Source organism: Bombus impatiens, unplaced genomic scaffold (genome assembly GCF_000188095.3).
Source record: "Bombus impatiens unplaced genomic scaffold, BIMP_2.2 scf_0418, whole genome shotgun sequence".
Taxonomy (NCBI): Eukaryota; Metazoa; Arthropoda; class Insecta; order Hymenoptera; family Apidae; genus Bombus; species Bombus impatiens.
The window spans coordinates 176,771-186,783 of record NT_176837.1 but is presented as its reverse complement, the minus strand read 5'-3'; the positions used below and the strand labels follow the sequence as shown (position 1 = coordinate 186,783).

At 39.8% G+C, this 10,013-nt stretch overlaps 1 protein-coding gene across 4 annotated transcripts in view; it reads left to right on the top strand.

Moving 5' to 3' along the window:
• The window catches only part of LOC100740508 (paired box protein Pax-6), a 56,251-nt gene extending 52,290 nt beyond the window's left edge, over positions 1-3,961 (top strand). For all 4 annotated transcript variants that reach the window (XM_033321279.1, XM_033321280.1, XM_033321278.1 and 1 more), the window contains exon 10: positions 1-3,961. The gene's annotated coding sequence lies outside the window, so the exon portion shown is untranslated.
• The last annotated feature ends 6,052 nt before the right edge of the window (positions 3,962-10,013 follow it).

Genomic DNA, 10,013 nt, shown 5'->3' with positions numbered 1-10,013 from the left:
GTTCCCGCCCGCGAGCTTGCTCGTCGGCCAGGAGAGCCCGCCGCCACCGACAGCCACCCCTGGTGCAGTGTCCCGGCCGCTGCTCGCTTCCCTCGGGATACCGACGCAGCCAGCGCAGCATCAGCCTTCGAACACACCGGCTACCACTCCCGTGCACACCTCCGACACCAGTGAGTGAACCAACCGATCAATCTCTTCGGACGCTCTCTTGCAGAGATGGTCGCGCGCGCGATACTCGATCACACGAGACGGTTCGTTGCCGTACGGCGAATCGCCGACCTCGATCACTGCGTTCATCGCGATCGCGTCATGATGGCGCGCGATGACATTCGAACGAGATAATCGACGACGCTTGTTCAGCGTCGCCCCGAACACACGTGGATTGTGACTTTGCAAGTTCAGCGGGTCAGCAGTGTTCCTAGATGGATCTTTTTCTTTTTTGTTTTTAAATTAATATCAAAGTAACTTTTTTTTTCATACGTTATGATCTTATTCTTACGTATACGGCACTGCTACGCTATAAAATTGTTTTCTTTTTCTGGATCGATTAATGAATGTATTTATTTACTGGTTGATTCTTCGGCGTTGTATGATAATGTGTTATTAAAAATATAGAGTGAAGAGTTTTTTTCGTTGTTTCATATTGCAATATTTTAGGTTCGTGTTTTATGTGAATTATTATGGGAATTTGTTTTCGAGTTTCATATTATGAATATGATTTTAATACAGTTTAACTGTTCTCTTTTATTTAGCCGATGTACATATTCGTTTGTTCTCTTCGTTGCAGTAAGTAAACTGGCTAGGACGAGAAGTACTTGCTATATCTGTCTTACTTAACAGTTTGGGACGTATAAATACCGATTAGCAATGTTCGTGTTCGATATCCTCGATATTCGATACGATGATCTAACGTATCCGATTTTCTATTGTTTCGAATTTAGAGGTACCGCACGTAATCTAGTTTATCGAGAAAATAAAAACAAAGAATCAACGTTTCAGCCATAATTCGTTTTCAAAGAGTTGCGTTCTCCCACTTTCTCAGAGTCACAGGGAAAGGGTTGCACGAATGAGATCAGGTAACCTGTTAAGGGACCAGCGCAACAGGAGTTGAAAAAAGGGAATAAAAGGTTAACGAGTCCGCTTTAATTCGATTAATTACCCGTTGGAAGCTTGCCAAATCTCGACAACTAGCGGACACTGCTGATCGTTACTTTGGGTCACCGAAAAAACAAGTACGCACACTCTCGTTCAGAATTTGCGATTAAACACCCTCGTAACGGAAAGTACGCGCGCGAAGCGTTCGTTGTTCCATTGAAATCGAAGAATCCTTTGAAATATCTTTCGCTATTTTAAATACGAACGATCGCAAATTCTCGCGCACTTTGCGCGTTAACCTCTCGAGTCGGCAAATTATTAGGTCGGTAATTAATTCGTCTAAATTCAGCAAGTTTCTTAACACTTTCGCCGACATGTAGATATTTTTGCAACGTGCTTGAAAACCCATTTCTAATTGTTGTGTAGTAATACAACGTGTACGATAAGTAGAGTACCGTGTTACTGAAATTATTATCTAGATCCTAGATGGTGGATATATTATGTAAATTCAGATTTCTATGAACGCAACCAAAGACGAAAAACTTATATCCAAGAAAATGTATTTTTTCACATTGTATAGATTTTTATCATATTTGAATTTTCCCATAAACATCCGCAGTATCGTATCGTATCGTACAATGTACTAAATTTCGGTATATGATCTTTATTAAGAAACGATTACAATCGTTTTGCCCGCCAAAGTGTTAACAAATACGTACAGACAAACGATAATGTATTAACAAACTGATACGTATACATCGAATTGCCATAAACGATAAAGTTATGACGACGTACGCTTCTTGTACCTACGCGAAACTGATTTGAGGGGTTAATGAACATTCATTGCGTGAGAAACTGCACGTAAGCTTAAACTTCTTCAAACAGCTGTTTACTTGGTACATTTTAATGTCGGAAAATCGCGTCGATCGTCGCGCGAACGCGATGTATCAAAGATCGAGGCGGACGCTCATCGTCCTTTCTTCGAATCGCGTTTAATCTAGTGGTCATAGACGTATACGCATGACCCGGGTCACGCAGGGTATATTATCCATCTACTCACGACAGTGTACAAATGAACGTATCGGCGTCGAACATGTTCGTTAGACGATCCAATGTACGAAATGCTACAAGTATATCGTATTGCAATATACATTTAAAACATAATATTTGAAATTTTATATACCAGCGAACGAACATCAACGAAGTAGATTATCTATTGTATATAAGTAGCATGGTGTTAATATTTTCTTTGTTGTTTGTCTGGATAAATTTTCAAATTTGGAAATTTTAAGTTGAAGAATGACTTCGTTGCTTATGAGTACCGTTTCGAGGAAACAGAGTGTAACACATTCGCTGCTACTGACGCATATGTTACGTCAAATAAGTTAGTAGCTGCTAATTGTTGCATTTTAGTTTCTCGACGGAATCGTTTAGAAAGATGAACAAGATAGTGACGTATTGGAAGAAACGCAATTTTGTTTGTAACGCAGATGTTTCTTACGAAAAAGGAAAATATGAATCGAAGGGTAAACTGGCGTATTATAGTAACAGCGAATGTAACGATCGATAGCGACAGTTTCCTTAATTTTATGCGGACTGTGAACTTAAAACGATTGAAAAGCCGGAATCTTCGACAAAAGTTCAAACTATTAATCCAAATTAGATATAGGCCAGTGAAGTGGAACCAATTTGAAAGTAAAAATCCTTTAAAAATCTATCATTGTTTCAGAAATCTGGATATCTGAAAAAATCTAACGAATTCGAATAGAATCTATGATATTTCGAAATGAAATAAAATATCCTTATTTCAACTATTCTAAAAGAAGTATATCTTTTTACTCGTAGCATGAAAATAATTTCAAACTTCCATTTGTGTATTGTTATCGTTTACTACGGGCGTTCTTATATCTCTCGATCGATGACTGGCAAGATTCGTTTATCGAATTTTTCACGCGTGGCTGTGGTACGCATGACAGCCGAGCGATTCGCGTGGAAATTTCGAGGGATTCGAAGACAGAGGCAGGAAGGGCGGGCATCCGCTGCAAATATTCTCGCGAGACTTTAGGGTGGCTCTGGCCAAGCTGGCTGCCTTTGTAAGGGTGGGAGCTGCGGGGATTGATAGCTACCTCGAGGGTGGCTTTTTTCGCCGGCCGGCCATCACGCTTGCTCGCAGATATGGCGTCGGCTGACAACGTTCCACCAGCCAGAAACTTGCTTCGGAAAAGTGACTGCTTACGAGATCGAACTTCCCTCGTCGAGTGGAAATTCGTAGAGAAGTTCCGCGAAAGTCGTGGAGAACGTTTTTGTAGCGATAAAGATTTTCGTTCATCGTAAACGATAAAGAAATTCATTTCTCTTTGTTTTTTTTCTTTTTTTTTTCTAAGAAATGTTTCATTTCTATCGTTGGATTTGCATCGCGACACGTTATGTTTTTGACAGTGTAACATGCTTTAAAGCTTTCGATACTTATTTAAGAGATTAATCGTTAGTCATCTTTGGTCTTTCATCGAATCAATTTTTTAACCATAGCTAACACTATAAACGACAAAATGTAACGAAATAAAAATCAGTATTTTTTTACGTTTGAAAAAATATTCATTGTATCTTGCACCCTTGCATGACCAGCAATCTTTGTAGATACTTTTCTAACGAGGTTCGAAAAGTGTGTAACTCTTTTGTTGTGTAACTTCCCTTTGAATCTATGGACGGGATATCTTGCAAGGCGATGTTTAAAAATTTGGTTTATGCCAAAAGTTTATTCCAAAAAGTTGTAAACGGTGGGAATCTCAGCCAAATCGTCGTAAAGTACTTAACGACGTTAACTATAATTAAACGTTGGATATGTATTTTCACATATTTTTAAAACGAAAAAGGAAATATTTTATTTTTTTATCGAGTACAAATTAAAATTTGTAGTTGCTTCGAGAGTGCCATACGATATTTTTGTTCTTTCTTATTTTAATTTAAACATTTTGACGTTGATACTTAACAAATAAAATGTTACTTTTAGGTACTTAAAAAGTAGATACGCGAGATATCTCGTTAGAAAGCATCGAACGACGACGTCGCATCGCGAGTTATCTCGATCGTAAGTGCAACTATTTTTAAATTAAGCAACTAAAGAATCGTCTTTACGATAATTATCATTGTCTAAGGTAAAATTTCCAAATCACGTTCGCTATAATCTAAATAGTAACTCTGCAGAAAGATTCGCAAATTGCCAAACGACGCTCAGTCGCGATGGATCGTCTCACGAACCGTGTTCAGACGCAGGCGGAACGCACTTCAGCAGGATTCGCTCTAACTACGTAGGTCCTCGCGTAATCTCGTTTGAGAGACCGAGCCTCTTTCTCGCAGACTTTACGAAGGGTTCAAGGATACAGCGTTAGCTTTAGGACTCCTCCAACTAGTCGAACAAGAAAAACGTGTTTCTCAAACCGACTCCCTCTCTCTCTCTCTTTTCCTCTTCTCATGCTCCACCAAGGACACGACGATATATTTTCGTCGTCCATCGAGCACGTTCTCTATATTTCTCCTCCTGGGTACGAAAAAGGGGTGGTTCCACCCCTTGGTCCAAACTCCACGCGATTCTAGATTAAGACAATCCAATCTGTAGCTGGTAACGAAAAGAATAAGATGAAGAAGAAGAATAAGAATAAGAAGAAGAAGAAGAAGAAGAAGCAGAAGATGAAGAAGGAGAAATAAGAAAAAAATAATATAAAATAGATTTGCTCGATCGTTATCGACCGATCGCGAAACCACTCGAACAGAGAGGATACTTTAGAGTATATATATTATATACTTTGTAAACGCGGGAATCACACGTTTTCTAGAAGCACAAGTCACGCCGAGAGAACGTTTCACAAACGTGTTATCACGAAAAGAAACAAAGAAAAAAGAAAGAAAAGGAAGAAATACGTAGAGTTATCGAAGACGAGGAGAAACGAAGCTTCATTCGCATCGCAAGTTGAAAGAATTTCCTTTCGTAAACGAACTGTCTCTTTCTTTTCTCTCTTCTTGCTTTCTCTCCCCCTTTTTTTTTAACCGACAGTTCGATTGCCCGCGATCGAAGCAAATTCCCTCGTCGATTTTCTTGTATAAAGGCGATTGTAAAATAGCATTTGTTATACTCTTCTTAGCCTGTAATGTAAATTAGACAGAAATCGTCGACACGCTGTGTATATACGTTTAGATAAGCGAAAAGACGGTCGTTTCGGTACCGTTCGATCGTATACCACTTTATAGAAATCGTACACATACACACATACACACGCTAACATAAAGAAACGGAAATCTCTTTGCCACGTGTATTCGATGTTCTCCCTTGGAAACCGGAAACGGACGATCGACCGCCTCTGTCGTTGCGAAGAGTGGAAAAATTGACGGCGGGAGTGGTCCATCGGCGTTCGAGGACGCGACCCGAGCCTACTTTTATTATTCGCTCATTGTTTTCACGCAAATGTATACCGTTTGAGGTTGCAAAGTTGGCTAGCGGATCGAATATACATCTGATCAATTTACATGTTATATCAAATACAATAGAACAAGCTTGAAAATAGCGCGCGTATGTGTATCTATTGTTATTGGTCGAACTGGTCACATATCGATTATCCGTAGACCGCGAATATTTGTGCAAATATTATATTTTTCTCGATACCATCGAAGAGATGGAACCTTAGCAGAGATTGATGTTATCTAAATATTATGACAAGTAGAATCTGTGTGGGAAGGAAACGATATAGCGAGATTAGAAAATTGGTTACGTGTTCGAATTTACACGTTTTCAAAGATAAAATTCGGTTCCATACGAAAATAAGGATTTCGTTATCTTACAGTACGGTGCAATGTTAATTCCGTATTATTTCTTCTTTTATGTATTTGTAATATATATATATATATATATAATATTTCTTTCTCCGACAGTGGTATAAGATGACGAAAATTTTAGGACGAACAGTTTAATACTATGTACCTTTAACTGTTTACACGAAACGGATATTAATAATTGTATTACGTACGAGGACATTTTTTCCAGAAATATATAAACACACCAAGTCTAGTCATTTGATATTTAGCAAAGTACGTGTTATTTTATCGTGCCATTGCGCTAGCCAACTTTCCAGCCGCACGCACGCCAAGCCGCGTTATACGTTCTTCTCACGCTTCACATACATCGATCTTTGCATACGGAAGTCTTGGAACGGATCTCGAATCGACGCGAGGCGACGCGTCACAACCAATCATACGATCACATCGCACGAACGCTAATGTGCAAGGATTTAGGGATGGATCCGCGACGATCAGGCCTCGAGAGATCGATTCGCTACGCCGGTGGCGGTTCACTAGACTTTGATCTACGGAAATGGTATTTTTTGATCGAAGCTTGGTTTCGCCCGCAACCAAATTTGTTTTTAGAATTGGAAATTAAAATATTTGTCGAGTTATCGAAATCGATTTTCGCGATATTGCAATTTAGGTGCTTGATCGTGTTGCGTTTCCTTTTTTATCCTTAGAACGTTTCTTAAGTCCGAAGAGGATAGGAAAGAATTGTTTTTCCATGATTTTGCTGCTAGGTAGTCAGGATGGAATTTCTTGCGACATGTGCAATACTCGATAAATTTAAGATCGATGTTCGTTACGATCAAACTGGTTTACACGAGGTTCTTCGTCTTCGGTAATATTAGCGAATAAAGTTTTCTTTATATAATCTAGATTGCTGTCGATATCATGTCGAGAGTGCATTTCTCGCAGAGGATGCACGACTATCGTTCGACCAATCTTGACAACCGAGATTTCTCCCGTGTACTAGAAAGAGTTTCGAAGCTTTCAGTCTTTCAGTCTCTCGGCTATTTCTTTTAAATAAATGCTTCGCTGTGTGTAGTTTCCTTAATGGGAAAACTGATACACTTACCACGTTTCAGTTTATTGGCATCGACGAGCAAAAATTTTCTTACCAAATTGAAATTTGGCTTCGCCTTCAAACACCGAATCGAACGAATTTAACTTCCGCGTGACTCGTACGATAGAAAATAGAATTCTACATAAACTTTCTCCCGCATTGTAAAACGAATAAAATCTACTAGCATAGATTATTATAATTTGTTATTATAATATGAAAAAGAAAGCTTTTGCGATACGGTTCAAAGGATCAATCGGCCGCTTAAAACATTCGCAAAGATTCGAAATGACCGCTACGCGACAGCGCGAATCGAGTTCTCGGTGGCCCGAAACTTTCCGCGAAAATAAATTTCCACGGGGGGCGGTAGCACGTACGAGCCAACCATCCGTGCGGCCATCCGAAGCACACGTACTTCTATACACGTACACACGTACAAAAGTGTCGCGAAAAGTGGGAAAATTACGGTACAGGGTAATTTGATATTATATGATGCACTACCTCAGAGACAAGGCTTTTTACGCGATATAAAATTTCTAATTAATCGCATTAACGGAGCGAAAAGGAATGGGAAAACGGAGGAGGACGCGCAAGCGCGACCGCGAGAACCACTCGAGATTTTTCGTCGGTGTTTTCGTCGACAGAGGTTTTCCGGTCGCGACGTCCGTTTCACGCGGCTCGAACGTGATAAAACGACCAACCACCCCTTCGTATCTCTCGGAAAACACGCGCTTCACCCTCCGTTTTCTCCCTCTCTTACTCCGGTTGTTTCGCTTTTTTTTCTCTCTCTTAAAAAAAAAAAAAAAAAAAAAAAAAAAAAAAGGAAAAAAAGAAGGAAAAAGAGGACTACTCGTACTTGGCTGCGTTTGTTGGTAGTCGATTGAACTTCTTCTCGGTCGCTGATTCGTACCTGATGCGAGGATTACGCGGTGTTATGTCGGCGACTTGAAACCGATCCACTTTTTCCACGCGTCTAAGACTTCTGTGACATGTCTACGACTTCTTGCCAGGGTGTCGTTGAAAATATCGCGTATTTCGTTACAGTAACGGAACAGAATGGGCGATGAAAATAAGTATGATCGAAAGTTGAATCGTCACGGTTGGGACGATCGATACCTAAAGACTTTGGCGAGATGAGAATTAAATGATAATATTAATTTCGTGACGCCCGGCATTGAGAAGAGAGAATATTGTCAATCGAATACCGATGACGAGTAGATTATATTATTCAGCTTTGTCAACTAATCCTCGTTCGTTCTTATATCAATGGATCGATAGAATGAAACAGAACATTTAATTAGGAAATTTGTCTGGATTTTCAGAAATTACTTCGTTTTTTACTTACAATTAGCATAACTAGTTTACGATTGTTTCATTTATCTACAAGGTTTCAATTCATATGCGATTCGTATTCTTACTCAGAGCCTGGCTGTCAAGACGTTAATAGCAACGGTAAATAAGAAAATACAAGAAACGACCAAAGTTTCGCGATATGTTTCACGAGACACTCGAATCGTGATCGGTCACGAGACTTCGCCGTTCCAAGACACTCTGGACCACGTTTTGTTCCCTTCGCCGAAGCATACTCCTCGAGCATGTGTATATCAGTGTTACGCAACAAACATCCGTTTAATTAGACTCTCCGATTCTCCAGTAAAACAGCTTTTCCTCCTCCTCCTTCTCCTCCTCGAAGAAGAAGCTTTCTGCCGAGCAACTGTCGCGTTACCGTCGAGAACGTCGTTGTCGAGTCTCTCTCTCTCTCTCTCTCTCTCTCTCTCTCTTGTTAAATAGATGACGAGCTATAAACGATTTGTCAGCAGTCAATAGGGTATAATTGAAGATATTCGCGAGTGGAAATCGTGACGACGATCGAAGGCACGAACGAAATATATTATAAATATAATAGAAATCGTGCCTCGTCTGGTAGAAAGGACATCGTTTCCCACGATTTTGACACGCAGCTGGTGTACCGCAATTCGATTGAACGTTTTCTACGGCGAACGGGGATTGTGTACTGTACATTAGTAAAATTTATATTTTTGGATGAAGAAAAAATACGAAAAAAAAAACTGAAACAAAACAAAGAGAACGTAATGGCCGAATTAGGGAAAAAGATCGCTTGTGAGAGCGAAAACGCCGCCATTCTGTCGGTTCTCCAACGGTCGGGAGCCTCGGTTCTCGACGTCGTACACTTCGTTCGGATTCGCATCGACCACTTCTGCGTTCACCGTCGCTTAGATAAAAAGAACCAAATGTGTCGCAGATTTATTTCCATCCAAGATTTCGAATTTCTTTCGATTTCGCGGCTGATCGTCGCGTTTGTACAGAATCTTTTGATCCGCCATTCGTCGTGATTATTATTTGCAGGTTTTATAAGATGATCGGTGTCTATGATGAACTTTTTCTTTTTTGCTACGATGATGATTTATCTTTCCTTTTTCTTTTTTCTTTTTCCCGTTTTTACACTATGTCAGAGCGATGCCTCTATTTTGACGAACAACAGCGTGTGTTTCGAAAGACTCTCGCGAGATTTGTATGGACACAGTGGACGACAAGAAACAGTACCACAGAATAGCTTCTTTGAGATACGACGACTTCATTCCTCCAGCAGATTGGTTCGTTAAACGTTTTTCTGTTGTTCCTTCGAAAAGAAAAAAGAAACGTTTGGTGAACGATATTACGTAACACCAGGATAACGTTAATGCTTTTTAAGAACGCGGATCGCGTCGATGCAACGAAATGGAATTTTGCGCAAATTCTTAACACCACTTTGTTCGTTGTTTTAATAAACTGCATGTTTGAAGAAGCAAGTTGCATTTCGTTGGAGTTACTTTAAAATTACGATGTGATCGAGCTTCGATGATTCTTTCGATACCGAAACTTCGTAGTCCGAGCAGTGACGCGGAAGTGGTCACGCAGTTTTCTTATTATCTGTAATAATAATACTGATAACGAATACAGTGTATGAGTATTAACAAATTTATTAACGAGAATAATATATTATTGCGACAGTAATCTACGT